This window comes from Musca vetustissima, unplaced genomic scaffold, assembly GCF_032173495.1.
Source record: "Musca vetustissima isolate MV318-11 ecotype Yass unplaced genomic scaffold, APGP_CSIRO_Mvet_v1 utg11615, whole genome shotgun sequence".
NCBI classification, from domain to species: Eukaryota; Metazoa; Arthropoda; class Insecta; order Diptera; family Muscidae; genus Musca; species Musca vetustissima.
The window spans coordinates 33,116-59,011 of NW_026873987.1; positions in this window are offsets into that span (position 1 = coordinate 33,116).

Below are 25,896 nucleotides of genomic sequence, written 5' to 3' on the forward strand. Positions count from 1 at the left end.
CGGACGAAAATATATACGGGGGATATATCTAAGTCTGGACCGATTTTCAGGAAACTTTACACACATCATTCTAGAATTAATTCAATATGCTTTGTAAAATTTCGTGCAAATCAAAACAAATCGAAAGATATATATGGACCTTGGTGCACCATTTACATTAAATCGGACGAAAATATATATGAGAGCTAAATCTAAATCTGAACCGATTTCCACGAAACTTAACACACATTGTTTTACACTTAATTCAGTTCGCTATGCCACATTTCGTGCGAATCGAAAGATATAAAGGGACTTTGTTACAGCATTTATTGAAATGGGAAGAAAAAATATATATAAATCTGAAATTGATTTTCAACAATTTCAATAGGGTTCGTCCCTGGGTCAAATAAATGAGCTTCATCCAAATTGGATGATAAATGCGACCTCTACTTTGTTTACAATTTAACATCAACAGACGGATAGACCTGCAAAATTAGACTCAGAAAGTGATTCTATGCATATTCTCAAAATCGATTTCTTTTGCCTGTTACAAACACATGCGCAACCAGTAAGGAAAGTAGTAAAATCGGACGGGGCCGACTATATGATACCCTTCACCACTATGGGTATATTAAACAGGACTATTATCATGAAATTGTACGAAATAAAATATGTGATATTTATCTTAATGTGAAACGACCTAGATCTATCCATTCAAAACGCTATGCAACATAAGAACTTGGTGCATTATTTAGATTAAATCGGACGAAAATATATATATATATATATATATATATCTAGATCTGAATCGATTTTCACGAAACTCAGCACACATCATTCCAGCATCAATTCAGAACGCTATGCCAAATTTTGTGCAAATCGAAGGATACATGTGGTGCACCATTTACATTAAATCGGACGAAAATATATATGGGAGCTATATCTAAGTCTTGGCCGATTTTTACGAAACTTGGCGCACATTATTCTGGATTAAATTCAAAACGCTATTCAACATAAGAACTTGGTACATTATTTAGAGTAAATCGGACGAAAATATATATATCTAGATTTGAATCGATTTTCACGAAACTCAGCACACATCATTCCAGCAGTACGTTATGCCAATTTTCGTGCCAACCGAAAGATATATAGGGACTTTGGTGCACCATTTACATGAAATCGGACGAAACTATATATGGGAGCTATATCTAAATTTGGACCGATTTCCACGAAATTTTGGCAGACATCACTCTAGCCCCAATTCAGTACGTTCTACCGAATTTCGTGCAAATCGAAAGATATATAGGGACTTTGGTACACCATTTACATTAAATCGGACGAAAATATATATGGGAGCTATATCTAAATCTGAACCGATTTTTACCAATTTCAATAGAGTTCGTCCTTGGGCCAAACAAATGAGCTGTGCCAAATTTCATCCAATTCGGATCATAAATGCGACCTGTACTTTGCTCACAAAAATACATGGACAGACAGACGGACGGACGGAAGGACGGAGGGACATGCTTAAATGGACTTAAAAAGTGATTTTCTGCATATTCTCAAAGGGAACCATGGGTCCATCTCGTTTCCTTTTGCCTGTTACAAACATATGCACAAAGACATAATACCCTGTACCACAGTGTGGTGAAGGGTATAAAAACATAATACCCTGTACAACAGTCTAGTGAAGGGTATAAAAAGTGGCTAAGTTAAACTGGACCAAATTTTTTATACCATGATTATATAGTCCAATTAATTCCCCATGGAAAATTTGTAATGTTATGCTTATAATTGTGGCGTCTAGAGCGACTTAATTCATCTTAATAATTTATACACATCAATAAAATTACTATCAAGGTCAATCATTCTACTTTGATATGCTGCCAACATCTCGGTCTATGTTCTTCAGAAATAAATATTATATATTTGCCTTAGAATGAAAATTTTCCCTCATTTCACACAAAAGTCAGGGTCCATTAGTCCCGCTAAATAATGAGTGATATTTATTAAAACAGGCATACCTATTCTTTGGCCTAGTCAATTAGCTGATGTTCGGGTCATAATTGCGGACAGAAAAACGTACAAAAAAAAATAAAGTGTTTGGCCCATTTCATCCCCTACATATTAAAGGATATGGATCTTCTCTATCCAGAACCGGTCCTACAGGCAAACTTTCCTTACAATTGGTCCAAATCTATGGCCTGTTTCGTGTTTACAAATTATAATGGACAGACAGACACACATGTCTATATCGACTCATCTAGTCGAGAAGGTGGATCTAGGTGGGGCCACACAAAGCCATAATACCCTGACAACATGATTATGTAGGGTATAAAAATACTCGTATTGTTTTTATAGCTCTTACCAATTATTCGTCTAATATCGACAATTATACTTCTTATAGTCCTTAAACATATATTAAAAAGTACTCTTCAAAAATTCCCGATTATAGTTCATATAGATATTGACAAAATATTTTTTTTTAAATCACAATACTACATCTTACCAAAGGACTTTAAAAAATCCAGGCTTAAAGATACAGTCGTTGAAAAAATATTCTTCAAAAAATCACACATATATCTCTGCAGTTGTTGCATTTTTTTCAAATCCTTGCATATAGATCTGTAGTCATTGACAAATAATTAAAAAAAATATTAAAAATGTCCTTGAAAAATATTCTTTACAAATCCTAGTTTATAATTTTACGATCCTTGTAAAATAGTCTTCAAAAAATCCAAGCTTACATATCTGTGGTAATTGAAAAAGTATTCTTTAAAATGCACGTTTTAGCTATACGATCATTAATCAATCCACACAATATTCTTTAAAAATCCAATCTTGGTATCTGTCCAAAACTTGGAAGGCGGTTTTAGTCATACAAAAATTCTTATTGTAATTTGAAAAATAGCTTCCCTTAAATGCATCCATCATTATGCATTATTATTAAATTTACATTATTATGCAAACACACACACATACATCATCAGCATGCACACTTCTATAAATATAAAACTCCTACAGTGAATGAATCGCAATTTGCTAGGTATGTAAATAACCCAAGGACATCGTTAACATAATCCCCATAAACTGAATTAATTTCTCATTTCATTTTAATTTAGTGTTTTTTGTTTTGTTGTTGTTCGTTCTTATATCTATTCAGTGTTTTGCATTTGATGCTGCGGGTTTTTATCTTAATTAAATGAAATTAAAATTAAAGTACATCTCCATATGGAAAAATGCACAGAGACAACAGAAACGTAGGGTGGGGAGATTGTTGGAAGTGCCAGTTTTGCTGGAAAATGTAACATGGATATGCATTAGCCCCTGTGGGTCATTAGCATTCGTCCACACAGTGGTTGTCCAATGGCTTTATTTTATTGTTTTATCACCGTATCATTGGGGATATAACAATTTAGTGAGTATGTTCGTACATGTGTCTGTGTGTTTGTGAGTGGTTAACTTGATGTGGTAAAGAATTGGAGCACAGCCAGTAAAGGTGCATTCACTTTTATGGTCTGTTTTTTCTCTCTAAATTACTGACCCACAAATAAAAATCTATTTACTTGTTTGGTAGTGATATTAGGGTTGAATGGAAATGCAGGTTTTTGAAATAAATTGTCGGATAAACATTCAGACATGTAAGAGTGGATTTTATAATATATTTCCTTAAAGACTGAGCGTGTTATTTTAAAGTGTATTTCTTCTAGGACATTTTTGAAATATATTATATCAAGAATTTTAGTGCTTACGCGTTGATTTTTAAATATATTTTATCATGGACTACAAAAGCTCTAAAGGTAAATATATTTTATCATGGACTATAGAATCTCTAAACGTGGATTTTTAAAATACATTTTCCTAAGGACTATCAGCCCTATAAGCGCAAATTCTCGAAATTTATTTTCTCAAGGACTTTTAGACCTCTAAGCGTGGATTTTCAAATTATATTTTTAAAAGGACTTTAGACCTCTAAGCGTGGAATTTTTTAATATATTTGTTACATGACTTTTAGACCTCTAAACGTGGATTTTCTAAATATTTTTTCTCAAGGACTTTTAGACCTCTAAGCGTGGATTTTTAAATATTTTTTCAAGGACTCTTAGACCTCAAAGCGTGGATTTTTATACCCTACACAACTACGTTGTCAGGGTATTGTAGCTTTATGCAGCCCCAAGAGTTTGTAACGCCGCGAAATATTGGTCCTAGACCCACCATTAAGTATACCGATCGTCATATCTCGACTAGATGTGTCGATTTAGACATGTGTGTCCGTCCGTCCGTCTATCCATTATAATTTGTAAACACGATTCAGGCCACATTTATAAACCAATCTTCACGAAAATGTGCATGTAGGATGGGTTCTGCCAATGAAGACCCCTATTGTTTTTGGAAAAGATCGGTTAATATATAGGTGATGAAGTGGACCAAAAACTTTATTTTTGTCGGTTTTTCTGGTCGCTCCAGGGGCCGCAATTATGGCCCCTGGAGCGAGCCAAAGAATAACCATGCCTGTTTTGATAAATATCGTTCAATATTTAGCGGGTCAAATGGACCCTGACTTTTGTGTGAAAAATTACAAAATTTGTATTCTATAGTGTATATATTTACTCCTGAAGGACATAGACCCGATAAGTTGAAAGTATATCCAAAATGAGTGGTCGGCCTCTAAATGGATACCAATTATATTGCCGTATGTAGTCGGATGTGGGATTTACACTTAAATATTAACAGGTGCTTACGTATTCATATATTATTTAGTAACGCATTATCACACTAGAGGGCAAAATTTTAGCGCTGATCGCTTTGAAATGTTCCGTAAGGTTCCGGTTGTGGTCAAGGACAATGCCTTTAATTTTCGCTGATGATCTAATTTTTTGTTTTTTTTTCGTGTCGATATATAGGCCACAATTGAAAGCCGAACATCAGAACTCAACCCACGGTGAAGGGAATATGATCAAGTATTTAGAAAGGATGTATTAGAAATATTTGTTGACCTCTAGTCGGTCAATAGGGTAAACATATAGCGAAATATAGCCTAAGCTCAGATTAAAGACCCACACAAAGTTAGATTTTTGTGGAAGTTGTGTAGGGTATCATATGGTCGGCCCCGTTCGACTATACTGCTCTGCTCACTGGCTTAAATACATTTTCTCAAGGAATTTTAGACCTCAAAGCGTGTACCCTTCAATACACTGTGGTACATGGTATTATGTCTCTGCAAATATGTTTGTAACAGGCAAAAAAAATCGAGATAGACCCGTGGTTCCTTTTGAGAATATGCATAGAATCACTTTCTAAGTCAATTTATGCATGTCCGTCTGTCCGTCCGTCCGTTCGTCTGTTGATGTTAAATTGTAAACAAAGTACAGGTCGCATTTTTAATCCGATTTGAATGAAGTTTGGCACAAGTCACTTATTTGGCTCAGGGAAATTGGAGAAAATCGGTTCAGATTTAGATAAAGCTCCCATATATATTTTCGTCCGATTTTTGGTAAATGGTGAACCAAATCCCTGAAAATCATCCAATTTGCACGAATTTTGGCACAGCGTACTAAATTAAGTCTAGAATGACGTGTGCTAAGTTTCGTGAAATTCGGTCCAGATGTCGATATGGCTCCCACATATATTTTCGTCCGATTTTAAGTAAATGGTGCACTTAAGATCCATAGCTAGACCGATTGACACAACGTACTCATATTAATAAAAATTAATCGCTGGCAAGTTTCCTTGAAATCGGTTCAGATATAGATATAGCATAGCTTCCATATATAATTTTGACTTATTCATTTTAATTGTACACCAAATAATCAATGGGTGTTTGATTGAGATTAAATTTTAAACAGTACGTAGGTTGATAAATGAAGATCACATATTTAAGTTCGTTCAATTGCATGTCAATGTTCCTTCAAAAAGGCGACTTATTTTAGGATACATATGTAGAATAATCCCAAAGTGGTGAAGGGTATCATATAGTCAGCCCAGTCCGACTTTACTTCTTTCCTTATATATTTCATTCGGGACTTTTAGACTTCTAAACGTGGATTTTTTAGATATATTTCCTTCGGGACTTTTAGACTTCTAAGCGGTTTGAACATATATTTCCTCAATGATATTTAGAAATCTAAGCAAGGGGCTAAAAAATAGTTATTTATTTTTCTTTTAGAATATTTCCTCTATACCCCAATATACCTGCATCTAAATGCTAACAATCTCATTTTCTGCTGACCATTCAATTAGATACTCTAAAACAACATGAACGACATGCTAATAGTGAACATTCGTACGCAAGCTGAGGGGAGATATTATCCAAATAGTATGACTGTCATTATTAAATTTCATTGGTGGATTTGTTTTGCCCGGGCAATTCCCTGGCTATGTTCCACTTTTATGAGTGTGTGTGTATTCGTGATTGGAGATTAGTAGACAATTTATACCTGATCAGAGGACATCGGTATTGGGAATGCTCACACATCGTTGTAGACATGTCATTTATGTTATCTTTATTAAATGATGGAAATTAGTGAGGGGTTTAAAATGCAGTGATTATTTTAAACACTAGATAATAAAAATTGAATTCATGAAGTGTCATGATGTGCTGTACAAATTAAATTGAATTGATTTCGATAATGCGGCACTTCAGTGAAATGGATGAACAAGTATTCAGTGTTGTGGTTTAAATTTAAAAAACAAAATCGGACGCAGAAACAGTACTTAGAGCTCTAAGCCTATATTTTTACACATATTTCACGAGGACTATAAGATCTCTAAGCGTAGATGCATTTAATGTGTTTCAAAATAATTGTCAGAGATCGAAGTCTGGTCTATATGTTCACAAGGTTAGCAGGCCTCTTATCATGGATTTTTATAACCATATTTTCAAGGAGGTTAACAGAACTCTTAGCGAGTATTTTAAAGCATATTTTTAAAGAACAATCACACCTCTAACCGTCCATTTTATTATCATATCTTCTAGAGGACTATCCGAACATTAAGCGCAAGTTTTATTATCATGTCTTCTAATAGACTGCCATATCTCTAACCGTGGATTTTATCTTCTAGAATACTATCAGACCTCTGGACGTGGAGTTTATTGTCATCTCTTCTAGAATAACATCAGACCTTTAACTGTGGATCATATAATCATATATCCTCTATAGGATTATCCGATCTCCAAGCGCGAATTTTATTATCATATCTTTTAAAAGAATGTCAGACCTCTATCCGTGTATTTTATTATCATACTTCTTAAAAAACAATCAGGCATCTAAACTCGGATTCTTTTATCTTCTAGAGGACTATCAGACCTCTGGTATTGGATTTTATTATCATATATTCTAAAAGATTATTGTGCCTCTAACCGTGGATTTTATTATGATATCTTCTAGAGGACTATCCGAACTTTAGGCGTGAATTTTATAATCATGTCTTCTAAAAGACCTCTATCCGTGTATTTTATTATCCTACCCCCTAAAAAACTATCAGACATCTAAACTCGGATTCTTTTATCTTCTAGAGTACTATCAGACCTCTAACAGCGGATTTTATTATCATATTTTCTAAAAGATTATTATGCCTCTAACCGTGGATTTTATTATGATATCTTCTAGAGGACTATCCGAACTGTGTGTGTGAATTTTATAATCATGTCTTCTAAAAGACTGCCAGACCTCTAACCGTGGATTTTATTGTCATATCTTCCAGAAGACTATCAGACCTCTGGTATTGGATTTTATTGCCATTTCTTTTGGAAAAATAACAGACATTTATCGGTGGATCCTACCATCAAATCCTCTAGAAGATTATTTGATCTTTAAGCGTGAATTTTATTATCATATCTTCCAAAATCATGTGAAACATGATTTCGTTATCTTACCTCCTAGAAGACTATCAGAATTCAAAACCCGGATTATATTATCATATCTTCAAGAGGACTGTCTAACCTCTAACAGCGGATTTCATTATCATATTTTCTAAAAGTCTATTAGATTTTTATTATCATATATTCTAGAAGACTATCAGACTTTAAATCGTGGATTTTATTGTCATATTTTCGAGAAGACTATCTGAACTCTAAGCGTGTGTTTTCGTATCATGTCTTCTTGAAGACATCGACCTCCAACATTGTTTTTTTTTTTATTATCATCACTTCTAGAGTAATATAAGAACTCTATGCGTGGATTTATTGCATCTCCCAGAGGACTACCAGAACTATAAGCGTGGATTTTATCTTCTAGAAGATTATAGCCACCAATCGAGGACTATCAGAACCCTAAGCCTAGATTTTATTATCATATCGTCTAGAAGACTATCGATTTCTACCTGTTTAAATCAGATAGAGTATTTTAAGATGTTTTTGCACACTCTTCTGGGATATATCGGTCCACGAATTTGCATAGCATCCATACCTCAGTATTTTGAAAGTTTTAGCCGCATTTTTATACCCTTCACCACACTGTGGTACAGGGTATTATGTCTTTGTGCATATGTTTGTAACAGGCAAAAGGAAACGAGATAGACACATGGTTCCTTTTGAGAATATGCATAGAATCACTTTCTGAGTCGATTTATGCATGTCCGTCCGTCTGTCCGTCCGTCTGTAGATGTTAAATTGTAAACAAAGTACAGGTCGCATTTATTATCCGATTTGGATGAAATTTGGCATAAGTCACTTATTTGGCCCAAGGACGAACCCTATTGAAATTGGGAAAAATCGGTTCAGATTTAGATATAGCTCCCATATATATTTTCCTCCGATTTATGGTAAATGGGGCACCAAAGTCCCTCTACATCCTTCGATTTACATGAAATTTGGCATGGAGTATTAAATTAGGTGCAGTACGATGTGTGCCAAGTTTCGAGAAAATCGGTTCAGATTTAGATATTGCGCCCATTTATAGGTTCGTCCGATTTAAGGTAAATGGTGCACCAAAGTCCCTATATATCATTCGATTTGCACGATATTTGGCATAGAGTATTGAATTAGGTCCAGAATGATGTGTGCTAAGTTTCGTGAAAGTCGGTTCAGATTTAGATATAGCTCCCAATTTATAGTTTTTTCCGATTCTATGTAAATGGTGCACCAAAGTTCCTATATACCTTTCGATTTGGATGAAATTTGGCACAGCGTACTGAATTAAGTCTGGAATGATGTGTGCTAAGTTTCGTGAAAATCGGTTCAGATTTAGATATAGCTCCCATATGTAGTTTCGCCCAATTTTAGGTAAATGGTGCACCAAAGTCCCTGAAAATCTTTCGATTTGCACGAATACAGCTAAGTTTTGTGAAAATTGGCTCAGATTTAGATATAGCCCCCATATATATTTTCCAATTTCAGTTTACTGGCCCTTTAAAAATGCGACGTCTGTTAGGATTCATCTGTTGAATATACCCAAAGTGGTGAAGGGTATCATATAGTCGGCCCCGTCCGACTTTACTACTTTCCTTACTGGTTCATTATGCCGAACATTTTTAATATATGTCCGTGTTTCGAAGAATTTTACTTATATTGGTATTTTTAACAGTGACAGCAGTATTTTACCACTACATTGGATGCATTTTGGTATTCCGAGTTCCTAAAGGGTAAAAAAATTTTTTGCAGAAAATATTCTTTAAATGTCCGTGTTTTGACATAGTCCCCATATAAAGGTCCTTCCTAGTTTGGGCACTTTCCCATCGAAGTGATAGTAGTTCTATATTCCAAGTTTTTGGAGGCTGATATACATTTATGGAGAATATTACCAATATTGGTTCTGGTTCTGACATAGCCCCCATATAAAGGTATGCACAATTTCTGTATTTTTTATGGTTTGATTTCCCTCTGCATTTTTTTACATTCAGGTTCTTGGTAGGTAAGAAACCTTTTTGCAGAACTAGTTTTTAAAGAATGAAGGGTTTTTGAGCATTTTCATTGCAGTGGCTGTATTTTGGAATTGCGGTTCTTGGAGGATAATAATTTTTTTGCAATACTATTTCGATACAATTGGTTTGGTCATATAACTACCAACCTCCACTGTATTATATCCATCCATTCCAATAGTAGCAGCAACATACATACTTTGGTTAATTACGCATACACTCCATAATTCTATTCCGTTTGATAAGCGTAACACCAATACCATGGCACCCTGAACAACTTCATTATTTCTGTATTAAGTTTGATTTTTCAATACTTCATTTATTCAGTTTACCGTTTTATAAATGTTAGATGTTAATTAACACTGATTGTCTAAATGGGATTATGACGATGATGATGACGACGAGGACGAGCACAGTTGTATCGAATTTTCGATGCAGAACATGAATTATTGTGGTGAATGCAGCTGCTGGTGGGAGTTGGTCTTATTAGTTCTGATGAACATTTCTAGGCAACTAAACCCAAAACCGCACTCCCATTAGTAATGCCCAAGTATGTATGTTAGTTTGTAAGTATGTATGAGAGTACTTGTATATGTTGGTTGGTTTGTAGAATTTCATCAGCAGCTGAAGTATCTTTAAAGTTTAGTCGAGTATTACACAACAATGGAGTGTAAATTGTTGCAATGATATCCTTATTTTGTAAAACTTCTATTATTTTAGAATTGAAAAGTTTGTACGCATTGAATTGGGTGTGATTTTTTTTGTGGATATATATATATATTAGAGTGGCAAGTTTCAGAATTAATACTGGTTTAAGTATATGGTTGTAACGTATTCAGGGCATATTGATTAATTCACACGAACTACATACACTGATTTCATATATAAACATATGGAATACACGTTCATCAATACTCAATTGACAATAAATTACCAAATCGTTCCAGCTTGGGTGCGATTGGGGACATCTAAATATGAAACAGGAGGTCTCTAATAAGGTATTCAAACAAAAATGTCTTTCTTTGAGATAAATGATCGCATGTTTATCAGATAATAAAATTAATAATGAAAAGCGGGTAAAATGTAGTTAAATTCGACCCGAACTTTTTATATATCGAACATTTTATATCTTCCGCCTTGTAATTTACATAGATTTACTTTCTTTAAAAAGACGGGATTTTTATATGAAGACAATGTAATTGTAAATTGTTATAAACTTACTTTCTATACGCTCAGCCAAAAGGCTAAAGACACACGATAACTCCCGTTCAGGCCTAAATCAATCTCGAAGATATAGAGAATCAGACCACTCCTTCTGTTACCACCTATTTTAAAATTTGTATTTTTTTACACATGTCACTTACTTGGCCCAAGGACGAAGTACCATGGAGTACCATACTGCCCACATTTGTCCGATTGAGACAAAATTTCGTCCGATTTTTTGTAAATGGAGCACCAAATTCCCAATATATGTCCGATTGCGACAAAGTTTTGCACAGAGAACTGCATTAGACCCAGATTAATGTATGCCAAGTTTTGTTGAAATCGGTTCAGATTTAGATATAGCTCCCATATATAGTTTCGTCCGATTTTATGTAAATGGAGCACCAAACCCCCAATATTTCTCCGATTGTGACAAAATTTTGCACTGAGCACTGAATTAGGTCTAGATTGATACATGCCAAGTTTTGTTGAAATCGGTTCAGATTTCGATATAGCTCCCATATATAGTTTCATCCGATTTTATGTAAGTGGAGCTCCCATATATAGTTTCGGAGGAAACAATATATGGGATCTACATCCATATCTGAACCGATTTTCTTAACACACATCATTCAATGCTTTGTTCAGTACGCTATGCCAAATTTATGAAATTTACTAAGGATATAGGGACTTTGGTACATCATCTACCTAAAATCGGATGAAAATATATATGGGAGCTATATGGAAATCTGAACCTATTTTCCCGAAACTCATCATTCTAGACTCAATTCAGTTCGCTATGCCAAATTTCGGGTAAATTGAAATATATATAGGGACTTCGGTGCACCATTTACCTTATATCGGACGAAAAAATATATGGGACCAATAGGGTTCGTCCTTGGGCCATATGAATGAACTGTGCCAAATTTCATCCAATTCGAATCAAAAATGAGACCTGTACTTTGTTTACAATTTAACATTGACAGACGGACGAACATGCATAAATCAACTTAAAAATTGGTCCTATGCATATTCTCAAAAGGAACCATGTGTCTATCTCTTTTCCTTTTGCCTCTTACAAACATATGCACAAAGACATAATATCCTTTACCACAGTCTAAAGAAAAAAGAGTCCTCAGAGGAACTGAGGTTTTTTTCTATGGGAAGTGGTACTGAGGATTTTTCTTCTATAGAAAAATGAGTCCTCGATGGTACTGAGGATTTTTTTCTATAGGAAAAATAGTCCTCGGTGGTACTGAGAATTTGTTTTCTATAGAAAAAAGAGTCCTCGATGCTACTGAGGATTTGTTTCTATAGAAAAAAAGAGTCCTACGTTGTACTGGGGAGCCTGCTCTTTCCTAAAGCAGTTCGATTGGTATACGCCAGTTTATACGGCCAATGAACGGAAAGAATATTTATACCGTACGTGAACTACTAGTGTATGATCGTTATGTGAAATACATCACAAAGAGGTATCCTTGTGTGGATGCATTTTTGTAGATCAGAAATAGATCGCTTGGGTCGTTGATGCAAAGTCAAAGAAAAGTGGTTCGTGCAAGAAGTACTTGGAAACAAATTTAATGTTTCATAGGAAAAAATTGTGCACAAGACAATCATTCCGCTTGAATCGTAGGACGGTAAATTTAAATGAAAATTGTGCCAACAACTCCAAAACACCGAATAATGGGTGGTAGGCTTGTATGCACGCTACCCGAAAAATGACTCAATATTAACAAACTTTAGTAAGGAGGTTGACTATATATTGGCAATCTAAAATACAAAATTACAGCCAATTCCGATGAAAAACGTGATCAACATCCCCAAAATACCGAATATTTGCAGAACCGGTATATGGGGGCTCCGCTGAAATCTGGATCGATATAAATCATTTTTATCGTTATACATTAGGAACCAAATTACAGCCAATTCAGATAATTCCTATTTATTCCCATTTGCATGATTAGGCCCTTAAATTGGCATAAATGATCACAATTTTTAATTGAACATATGAATTTATATCCACTCAAAAGTATGCTTATTATTATCTTTTTTGTAGGTTAAACAATACTCCGAATAACCGACTATGGATAATTTTATTCTTCATCATTAAAAATTCATTTCAACACTACGTTAGCCGCTTTTATAAATTACACCGCTTATTTATGTTAACCTTAAAAATGCTTTATCATTTCACATTCTACTTTAAGCCACACACGTAAAAAATAAAGAAGAAGAAAACGTTTACTATAATATTTGGCAGCACACACCGATTTCCTTTGGCAACTGCAACAACAATAAGATAAAACATCTTGTGGTTACAATTCACAGATCATTAGCGTGTACTTTGTATGAAACATGACACTTGGTACACTCGCATGTGTGTTTGTGTTTTTCACTTTGATTGCTGTCACCACACACTTTTTACTCGAACACACACACACACATACATGGATTACGGTTTACAACTTAAACGATTTGCGCGAATATTAAAATAAGCACACGTTCTCAAGATAAATTAATACTCCATTTGCTCGCTGCATGCCTAGCTGGTGAATACATTTACAGTTGTGTACGAGTATGTTCATCAGACCTACGACCGAAATTGTAAGTATTTGCATTCAATTATTGCTTAACATTTTATCCTTAATTGCACTCCAATTATTTGCATCACATATTCTTCTTCTACTGCTGCTACAGCTACTAACACATTTACATCTCACAGCCACGACTACTCCATTTGCCGCTGCTGTTCCTTATTCTTTTTTATACAACCTCAATTTATTTCGACTTTCACAACAAATGCACTTTTAATAAGGTTTTCTTTTTTCTGCCTCTTCGCTTTGCCATTCGCAATTCGTCATATACGTATTTTTTTGTTTGTTTTATTTTTATTGCACTCCTTTACGATGGCATTTGAATTTTATTTGTTTGCCTTCCTATTGATGGACCCATTTATGAGATCCTGTTCCTTCTCACAACACTGGCAGTGAACTTAAACATAAAAAAACACTAAGTAAACAAACACAAACTTTGTTATCCTTTCCGTGAAGCAATTTTTCAAATCGGCCATTAATTTAGATTTTCATCCGTTCGCATTACCGTTTCGTTTGAAAGTTTACATTTAACTGATTTTAAAAAATAAATTTTGAATTGAAGTACCACCTTTGTCTTAACATACTTCAACAGCAGCAAGGATGCTACACACTTTGTCAAATAAGGACTTGTCGTTCGTTGTGTGAACACCAACAGTGAAAGCAGCAACAACAACAATGGGGATATACTTGTACACAGACGAAAAGAACGGAGTTGCCGGATGGACTACAATTAGTGTACCAAATTGGAAAAGAAAGGATTTCGTATTTAGGGTAGGAAATGTCCTTGCTAGCTTGGAGGTGGGGCGTATATTAAATTTGTGATTCTGTTTTTATATGAACGTCAGAAGGATTATCTGAGGTATAGGCAGGGATTTTTTAAAATATTTTTCGAAGAATTATCTGAGTTATAAGCGTGGAATTTTTAAATATATGGTTCGAGGGATTATATGAGGTATAGGCGAAAATTTTTAAAATATACTTTTGAAGGATTATCAGTGCTATAGGCGTGGATTTTTAAATATATTTTTTAAATATATTTTTCGAAAGATTATCTGATGTATAGGCGTGGATTTTTAAATATATTTTTCTAAGGATTATCTGAGGTATAGGCGCGGGTTTTTATACCCTTCACCACACTGTGGTACAGGGTATTATGTCTTTGTGCATATGTTTGTAAAAGGCAAAAAGAAACGAGATAGACACATGGTTCCTTTTGAGAATATGCATAGAATCACTTTCTGAGGCGATTTATGCATGTCCGTCCGTCCGTCTGTCTGTCGATGTAAAATTGTAAACAAAGTACAGGTCGCATTTATAATCCGAATTGGATGAAATTTAGCATAGGTCACTTATTTGGCCCAAGGACGAGCCCTATTGAAATTGGGAAAAATCGGTTCAGATTTAGATATAGCTCCCATATATATATTTAACCGATTTAATGTAAACGGTCCCTATATATCTTTCGATTTGCACGAAATTTGGTACAGCCTAATCATTTAGGTCTAGAACGATGTCTGCCAAGTTTCGTAAAAATCGGTCCAGATTTAGATATAGCTCCCATATATAGTTTCGTCCGATTTCATGTAAATGGTGCCCCAAAGTCCCTATATATCTTTTGATTTGCACGAAATTTGGCATAACGTACTGAATTCAGCCTAGAGTGATGTCCGCCAAGTTTCGAGAAAATCGGTTCAGATTTAGATATAGCTCCCATATATAGTTTCGTCCGATTTCATGCAAATGGTGCCCCAAAGTCCCTATATATCCTTCGAATTTCACGAAATTTGGCATAACGTACTTAATTGAGGCTAGAATGATGTCTGCCAAGTTTCATGAAAATCGGTCCTGATTTAGATATAGCTCCCATATATAGTTTCGTCCGATTTCATGTACATGGTGCCCCAAAGTCCCTATATATCTTTCGATTTGCACGAAATTTGGTACAGCCTAATCATTTACGTCTAGAATGATGTCTGCCAAGTTTCGTGAAAATCGGTTCAGATTTAGATATAGCTCCCATATATAGTTTCGTCCGATTTCATGTAAATGGTGCCCCAAAGTCCCTATATATCCTTCGGTTTGTACGAAATTTGGCATAACGTACTGAACTGTGCCTAGAGTGATGTCTGCCTTGTTTCGCGAAAATCAGTACAGATTTCTATATAGCTTCCACATATAGTTTCGTCCGATTTCATGTAAATGGTGCACCAAAGTCGCTATATATCATTCGTTTTGCACGAGATTTGGCATAACGTACTGAATTGAGCCTATAGTGATATCTGAATTGTTTCGTGAAAATCGGTAAAGATTTAGATATAGCTCCCTTTTATTATAGATTGATTTTAAGTAATTGACGCACCAAGGAACCAATAGGAACAAAACGTTCTGAAATTAGTATAACCTAACCTGTGACAAGTTTGTTTGAAATCGCTTAATATTTGGATAGAGCTTCCATATATATTTTCGCCCGATTTCAAGTAAATTGGGCATCAAATTCCTCATGGTAGTCAGATTGACATCAAATTTTGTACAGCGTAAAAATTGAGCATAGAATTACGTAGTTGCGTTTTCTGGATGTACAGACATAGACCAACGGATGACCTATTTATATTTGTTTGAAGTCAATTTACATACTTTATAGATAGATCTAGGCAGATTTACATTTAGATAAATATCACATATTTTATTTCATCCAATTTCATGTTAATAGTCCTTTTTAATATACCCATAGTGGTGAAGGGTATCATATAGTCGGCCCCGTCCGACTTTACTACTTTCCTTACTGGTTTAAATATATTTTAAGAAGCATTATGTGAAGTATAGGCGTGGGTTTTTAAAAATATTTTTAGAAGCATTATCTGAAGTATAGGCCCGGATTTTTTAAATGCATTTTTCGAAGGATTATCTGAGGTATAGGAAATTTTTACATCTATTTTTCGAAGTCGTGAATTTCAAAGGATTGTCTCAGATTGTCTTGGAATCATCTGAGGTATAAGCGTGGATTTTTTAATGTATTTTTTCATGTAATATCTGTTAAGTTTATTCTATAAGGGGCTGTCTGGATTTCTAAATATATTTTTCTGGAGATGAGAGATTTTTTAAATATATGTTTATTACTTTTTGACAATATTTTAATTTAATTTTCGAACCACGCATTTTTAAAATCAGAACGTGGCAACGCTACCGCTAGACAGACAACAGACAATGGTTGCCTTCCAGCTCATACACGTCGTTTGTTTTTTTTTTTTATTTTTCGTTAGACTGCAAATGGCATCGAACATAACACAACATGCTGCAAGCACGCGTTAATACCTGACGAATACAACAAAACATCGGAAGTGGAGCCGGGTGGCATAATTGTATCAATGAATTTACAGTTTGCGCCCAAAACAAATTTTCGTTAATTTTTCCGTTATCCTCCAACGACAAACGCTCTACGATACTCTCTCGGTGAACAACTCAAATGGAAGCAAGGATGTGAGAATATTTGCATTTGCTTGCTTATTGAATCACACGTTTCTCTTTTGTTTTGTTTTTATTGTCATTTTCTGCAGCATGAATGTGTTGTTGCTTTTTTTGCGAAATGGATATGTACGTACATATTTGTTAGTATTTGTGTATGGAAGTTTTTCAATGAATGTGTGTGTGTGTCTGTACGATTTTGGATGAGTATTAATGTCAGATGTTTGTTCACACGTTTATTTCCTTCTTTCGTAAATATTGAGGCAGGTCGTGACTCCTTATTCGTCTCGAATATACATGTTGTCGTATACACCAACACATACACCCATTCATACATTGTCGTCGTAGTGGTTGTTGCCAAAAAGTGATTATTGTTTTATACCTTCAGACGTTTATTTTTACCCGCATTCCAAGTTTTTTGTTTCTCATTTTCGGTTTCTTTTTGGCAATATAGGGACAAAGGTTATTTAATGGAAATATAAGGTAATGAATGGGCAAACAGAATTGTGGTTTCCATAATAACGAGTGGTGGTGTGAAAATTTTGAATATTATGAAAATATAAATAAAACAATTTCATTAGGTGTTACCGTTTTTATCAAAGAGATGGCCACCTGTGGATAGGAACCAGAAGAGGTTGTTATATGTATGCCATTTTCGGATTTAATGTAGTTTTTTTTTAATATTACGATGTAGAAAGAATGGATCAAATCAGTTATTCAATTTGCTTCAAATTATATTAACACGCTTTTAGACAGATCATCCTTTGTTGGGGAGGTATCAGGGATTGGACCGATAGGTCTTCGGACAAACACTGAATAGGTAATAATATTACCATTTGCAAACTTTGGACCAAATCATATATTGCTTTAGCTTGATATTGGATTAACAAATTGTCTAGATGTTGCCCCTTATGTAAGGGAGGTACTATAAGGAGTGTAGTTTTCCAAGGGCTAATATGGGTGTGGGTGTTTTAAATAATTTTTGATGACCCATTATAAGGCCTTAATTTTTTTGACTGCTGATATGAGGCGCGGATTTCTTGAATACTACTTTTAATGCCTAATATAAAGCGTGGATTTTTTAAGGCCTAATATGAGGCCTAGATTTTTTAAAGTCCTAACTGATGTGTGGATTTTTTAAAGGCCTAATATGAGGCATGGATTTTATAAAGGCCTAATATGAGGCGTGGATTTTTTAAAGGCATAATATGAGGCGTGGATTTTTTAAAGGCCTAATATGAGGCGTGGATTTTTTAAAGGCCTAATATGAGGCGTGGATTTTTTAAAGGCCTAATATGAGGTGTGGATTTTTTAAAGGCCTAATATGAGGTGTGGATTTTTTAAAGGCCTAATATGAGGCGTGGATTTTTTAAAGGCATAATATGAGACGTGGATTTTTTAAAGGTCTAATATGAGGCGTGGATTTTTTAAAGGCCTAATATGAGGCGTGGATTTTTTAAAGGCCTAATATGAGGCGTGGATTTTTTAAAGGCCTAATATGAGGCGTGGATTTTTTAAAGGCCTAATATGAGGCGTGGATTTTTCAAAGGCCTAATATGAGGCGTGGATTTTTTAAAGGCCTAATATGAGGCGTGGATAATTCCATATATTTTCGTCCGATTTAATGTAAACGGTCCATATATATCTTTCGATTTGCACGAAATTTAGTACAGCGTAATGAATTAGGTCTAGAATGATGTGTGCAAAGTTTCGTGAAAATCGGTTCAGATTTGAATATAGCTCCCATATATATTTTCGTACGATTTAAGGTAAATGGTGTACCAAAGTCCCTATATATCTTTCGATTTGCACGAAATTTGGCACATCGTAATGAATTAGGTCTAGCATGATGTGTATTAAGTTTCGTGAAAATTGGTTCAGATTTGGATATAGCTCCCATATATTTTCGTCTGATTTAAGGTAAATGGTGTACCAAAGTCTCTATATATTCTTCGATTTGCACGAAATTTGGCATAGCGTACTGAATTAAGTCTAGACCGATTTGTGTCAAGTTTCCTGAAAATCGGAAACTTGGATATAGCTCCTATATATGTTTTCGTCCGATTTAAAGTAAATTGAGTACCAAAGTCTCTATATATCTTTCGATTTGCACGAAATTTGGCACATCGTAATGAATTAGGTCTAGCATTGTGTGTATTAAGTTTCGTGAAAATCGGTTCAGATTTGGATATAGCTCCCCTATATATTTTCGTCTGATTTAAGGTAAATGGTGTACAAAAGTCTCTATATATACTTCGATTTGCACGAAATTTGGCATAGCGTACTGAATTAAGTCTAGAACGATGTGTGTTAAATTTTGTGAAAATCGGTTCAGATTTGGATATAACTCCCCTATATATTTTCGTCCGATTTAAGGAAAACGTTGTACCAAAGTCCCTATATATCTTTCGATTTCCACGAAATTTGGTACAGCGTACTGAATAAAGTCTACGAGTATGTATGTTAAGTTTCGTGAAAATCGGTTGAGATTTAGGTATACCTCCAATATATATTTTCGTCCGATTTTAGGTAAATGATGCACCAGAGTCCCTATATATCTTTGGTAATGAACTCAGTATAACCTATAAGTTAGATATAAATGCTGCACCGAATTCCTCAGGTGGGTCTGATTGGCACAACATTTTGCACAACTTCTAAAAGTTATTATCAGATAACGTGTGGCAAGTTTTTTTGAAATTAGTTCAGATTTACATATAGTTTCAATATAGTTCGTCAGATTTTAAGTAAAATGTGCACCAAAGACACAATATTATATGGTTTATATAACCTAGCACGTGGAATGTTTTTTTTTTTTTTTTTTTTTGAAATCGGTTCAAATTTAAGAACTCAAAATGTGGCCGATATTCTGTGACAAGTTTCGATGAAATGGGCTTAGATTTCGATATAGCTTTTATAAATATTTTCGTCCGATTTGAAGTAAATGGTGCACCAAACTCCTCATGTTTATCAGATATGTAATGCAAATAATGAACGATTGGATTCCCGTTGATTTACATAATTTTGTCCCATTGTAAGAAGCAACTCTATATCCGACCAAATGAAAAATTTAGTATAGGTTGCAGAAAGATATGTTTGTGGGTCCAATTTTATTTTACTGATCCTTCAAAAATGCGACGTCTGTTAAAATTCATCATTTTACATTTCTATACTCACATCACAATCAATTGATTATCTTCTAATGGTGTTTTTACACGATATGTATTTTACATATGTGCTGTCACTTATTTCATCCATATGTAATTCCTTATGTGTGTCAAAATTAGCGGCGTACACAAAACATTTATTTTTGTGTTCAAATCGGCATATGTATTTTACATATGACATAACCTATAAACGAAAAAATCACTTTTATTTTTTCTTAAATCAACATCTTTTTTATTAAGCACCTACAAACGAAATAATAATTTGTAATTGTTGCCTTTTCATCCTTTTCTTTGACTTACAATTGAAATATTTTCTTCCAACAATGTGTTTCATTCAAACAGCTGATTTCCTTATGTTTCACATACGAAAATAGAGCGCGTCCTATCGGAAAAAAATACATATGTAATTGCATATCGTTTTGACACATTGAAATTTCCGTATGTTTCACATGACGAGTTCGATTTCCATATGCAAAAAAGTGACAGCACATATGTAAAATACATATCGTGTAAAAACACCATAAGTAAATGTGGATTAATATTGAAACTTCCACATTAGTTTTTAGTCGAGACAACCATTAAAAGCACAAATGTGTGTTTGATGGGTTTCCTGGCTATTCAATACAGTTTTAGTGCAACCTTTATTTCATAAAACCTGTTTGTTAAGTGAAACTTATGTTACTAACAACTTGTCTATTTTATTTAGGAACGCAATTGTCACATTACTTACTGTTGTTTACATTCTGAAAGCTTTTTCGATGTTAATAACATAGACCGCAAAACCAAACAACTGTATTACAATATTATAATTCGGACAATGAAATATAGATGGCGGTAGGAAATTGAGGCCAATCTTTTCGTAACCAAATAGTAACGGTGAAGAGTACACAAACAGCATATGTTACTCGCCTACGCCAAAAACGTCGACGTAATGGGTCAAACATTGCGAGCGGTAAAACCTCCACCTTTGAACGAATTGTGAAGGAGTCTACAAAAGTGGGACTGGTAGTAAATGGTGAAAATGGTATCAACGCGCAAGGTGTCAAGTAGACTCGGACCAACTGTGGAACTTGAAAACTACCGTTTCTAGGTAGAGAACGATTTTATATGGGTATTTTACCTGGGTACCGCCATAAACAAAACTAATAGCATTAGCTTTGAAATCCGGAGGAGAATAGTGTTAGCCAACTGATGATACTTGCTTTTTAAGCAACTCAAAAGCAAGTCCACCTCTCTCTCAGACCAAACCCACACTCTACAAGACGCTGATATTATCCGTGCTGTCGTATGAATCTGTAGCATGGGTACTTGCGTAAGGACATGAGACAGCTTTGGAAGTGTTTGAGAGAAAATTTCTCTGGAAGATCTGTGGTCCGATCTGCGTCGATGGCGAATATCGTCGTTGAATGAACCATGAGCTATACCATTTATTCTCGGACATGGACGTATATTGATACGGATCACAAATTTATTTTAATAATTTAATAAGAAAATTGACCTATTCGAAATACCGAAAATGTGGTTGGACGTAAGTGGGCTATGTTAAAATATGGATACCAAACTAATTTTTTTACAAATAAGCTATCTACACTTCAAAATATTCTGAGCTGTTATCTTAAATGTGCAGTTACGAATTGTGCCCTTAATCGAAATATTTTTGGGGGAATCTGAGAAAAAGTACCAAAGAAGTTATTTTGGGCTGCTAAATCCAAAGTGCAGCTATCTCAAGACTACTGTAGATAATTTTTTATCGAACAAGTTTTTCTCCCTTCAAAAACCTAGCGCCTCTAGTAAAAACGTCTAGCACCTATTAAAATCAAAACTGTCGAGACCTGGTGGTGGTGCTATTAACACTCGCTAGTCAGGAGACGGACCAATAACTTAAGGAGGAAAAAAACTGACTGTAATATAGTTGTAATGTCGAACATGTTTTACGAATAAGCTTTTCCCTTTTCAAAAAATGTGTGTATGAGCAAAACAAATATATTATCATAGAATTTATTCTCACCAAGGATATATTTTACGGTGTTTCCGTCGAACAATTCGAGAAGATATTGCAAGCGGAATACCACAACTTCATGGTGGAGGGAATAAATTATTATATTTGTCGTTTTCAAGAACATCACACGGTTAACAACATTGACGCTTTAAAAGTTTCCAAAAATAATTTAAAAGCTAAAGCTTTCATTTGAAGCTAAAGCTTCGACCCGGTATGTTCTTTGGAATGACACGTGCGTTTTACAATTGGTTTGTTGTTGTTTGTTTCTCTTCTTCTGCTACTATTTTCACACTGTGCTTTTGTACTGCAGTATGACACTGGTTTTGTTGTAATAACATTTCTTACAACAACAACAAATAGCCGAAAAAATGGTTAGAAATTAGTTTAGTGGGTTAAATCCGTTGTTGCTGTTTGTTTGCCTGACGGTTTGAGTGTGTGTGTGATTGTTTGTAACCACTACTATGTCCGGGTGTGAATGACTCTTTTTTTTCGATGTGGACGACGGGTCGACCGGTCGCATGGTTTTGTGTAAAGTTTAAAATAAAAGAAACCGAAAAAACCGCACAATATGCAAATTATTTGATAGGCATTGGCACTGTTTTATTGTAGTTGTTGTTTATTTTTGTTGCTGCTGCAAAGGTCAATTTCCATAACGCCTGATTTTGTTGGAAATTTAATAAAACAATTTAATTGAATTTATTTAAAATGGAAATTAGTTAATAAAAAAAGAAGTTGATGTCGAACCTTATTTCTTTGGGGAACGGATAAATCTAATTACGTACTGTGTGTGTAATAAGTATAACCTATTTTGACATTATGTTTGAAGCTGTAGTGTACTTTATTAAAATAAATTATATTGTTTATTGCATTGTTGATGGTTTGTGAATAACTAATAGATTACTGTTACCTTGTAGGTACAATTGGGATATATGTGGGAATTCATATATACACATGGATGATTTTAGTTGAACAAGCAAAATAATTATCAATGTTAGGACAAATATTTAAAATGGGTAAAATACTTATTATCAGTTTTATGAAACCTCAAAAAGAAATTAAAATAAGTCAGCAAAGTTAAAAAGTCGAACGGGCCGACTTATGATACCCTCCACAACTTTGGGTGTACACAACAGATCGGGTGAACAATCTTGACTCTTTTCATGATAATCGGTCCACATTTAGAATTTCAAATGGACACATACTTTTTATTCTAAAAAATCTAAATCAATGTCGACCACTCTGTGGTACAGGGTATTATGTCTTTGTGCATATGTTTGTAAGACGCATGGTTCCTTTTGAGTCCGTCCGTCCGTGTGTCTGGCGATGTTAATCGCATTTATAATCCGAATTGGATGGAATTTGGCATAGGTCACTTACTTGGCCCAAGGACGAACCCTATTGAAATTGGGACAAATCGGTTCAGATTTAGACATAGCACGAAATTTGGTACATCGTAATGAATGCTGTGTGTCAAGTTTCCTGAAAATCGGTTCAGATTTGGATATAACTCCCATATATATTTTCGTCCGGTTTAAGGTAAATGGTGTACCAAAGTCCCTACATATCCTTCGATTTGCAAGACATTTGGTACAGCGTAATGAATTAGGTCTAGAATGATGTGTGTTAAGTTTCGTGAAAATCGGTTCAGATTTGGATATAGCTCTCATATATATTTTCGTCCGATTTAATGTAAATGGTGTACCAAAGTCCATATATATCATTCGATTTGTACGAAAATTGGCACAGCGTAATTAATTAGGTCTAGAATGATGTGTGTCAATTTTCCTGAAAATCGGTTCTGATTTGGATATAGCTCCCATATATATTTTCGTCCGATTTAAGGTAAATGGTGTGCCAAAGTCCTATATATATTTCTATTTGCACGAAATTTGTCACAGCGTAATGAATTAGGTACAAAATGATGTGTGTCAAGTTTCCTGAAAATCGGTTCAGATTTGGATAAAGCTCCCATATATATTTTCGTCCGATTTAAGGTAAATAGTGTACCAAAGTCTTTATATATACTTCGATTTGCACGAAATTTGGCATAGAGTACTGAATTGAGTCTAGAACGATGTGTGTTAAGTTTTGTGAAAATCGGTTCAGATTTAGATATAGCTCTCATATATATTTTCGTCCGATTTTAGGTAAATAGTGCACCAAAGTCCCTTTTACACGAAATTTCGCATAGCGTGCTGAATTAAGTCTAGAACGATGTGTGTTAAATTTCGTGAAAATCGGTTGAGATTTAGATATAGCTCTCATATATATTTTCATCCGATTTTAGGTCAATAGTGCACCAAAGTTCCTTTATATACTTCGATTTGCACAAAATTTGGCATAGCGTACTGAATTAAGTTTAAAAAGATGTGTGTTAATTTTCGTGAAAATCGGTTAAGATTTAGATATAGCTCCCTCATATAGCTTATATTTTTAACAACGCGGCATACCGAATAGCGTGTATCAATTTTGCTACAAATCGTTTTCCATAAATTTCCCCCATGTTACGCAGACGACTCTAAATCTGCTCGAATGAAATTAAAGTTAGGATAGGTTGAAAAAAGAGGGAACATAGACATGCAATTGTTAGGATACATATGTAGGATAGGATAACATATCCTCAATAGTGGATTTCAGTTAGAAAAAAAAAACTGGCACCACTACGTTGAAGAAAACCATACAATTTTCATTTTCACAGTTTCTATCTGCTACATAAAATTGATCGGTCGTAACGGAAAATCAATGTATTGGTAAAATTCAAATAATTTTGAAATAAAAAACCTGAAGCTATATATCTGTCGACAATATCGAATTGTCGACAGATAGACCTTTCAAAAATCTAGAGTTATGTAGTTCCAGAAAGGAAAGGTATGATAGGAACTAGGGCTAGTTCTTTAGTTCCTATAGTTTCTTTTGCTGATCTCATTCCTTTCACTAATCTGCAAATTTTCCTTTATTTCCATTTCCTCATTTGTTCTCCATCGTTTGTCAGAAAATATGCTCATCAATTTATTATTGTGCAAATAATAAAATTATTTATGAAAAAAATAGATGAATAAAAATATGTTTTGTTCTTATTTTCTGAATATTCTACTAAATAGAAATTAATTTAAATCATTTTTTTATTTTTTGCTCAATTTGTTTACTTTTTACTTCCATCAACGAATCAACAAGGAATAAATAAAAATATCGATGAATGAGAGATTTAATGGAACTATCCTTTTTTTAAAAAGGAACGAAATAGATCTACGCCACATATTAAGCCTTTAAAACCCCACAATTTATATGAGACCTTGAAAAAATATTATTTAAAAAGCAGTGAGTGGAGCGGTATAGTCGGACGGGGCCGACCATATGATACCCTACACAACTTCCACGAAAATCTAACATTCTGTGGTACTACATTCTGAGCTTGGGCAATACATCGCGATATTTGCTCCCTCATGACCGACTAGAGGTCAACAAATATTATTATTACCAATATTTAGTACAGCCCCTCTAATTACTTGTCCAGATTTCCATTACCGTGGGTTGTGTTGTAATGTTCGGCTTTCAATTTTTGCCTATAGATCGACTCGAAAAAAACACAAAAAATATAATTTTTCGGTCCACTTCATTCCAATATTATTACCTGATC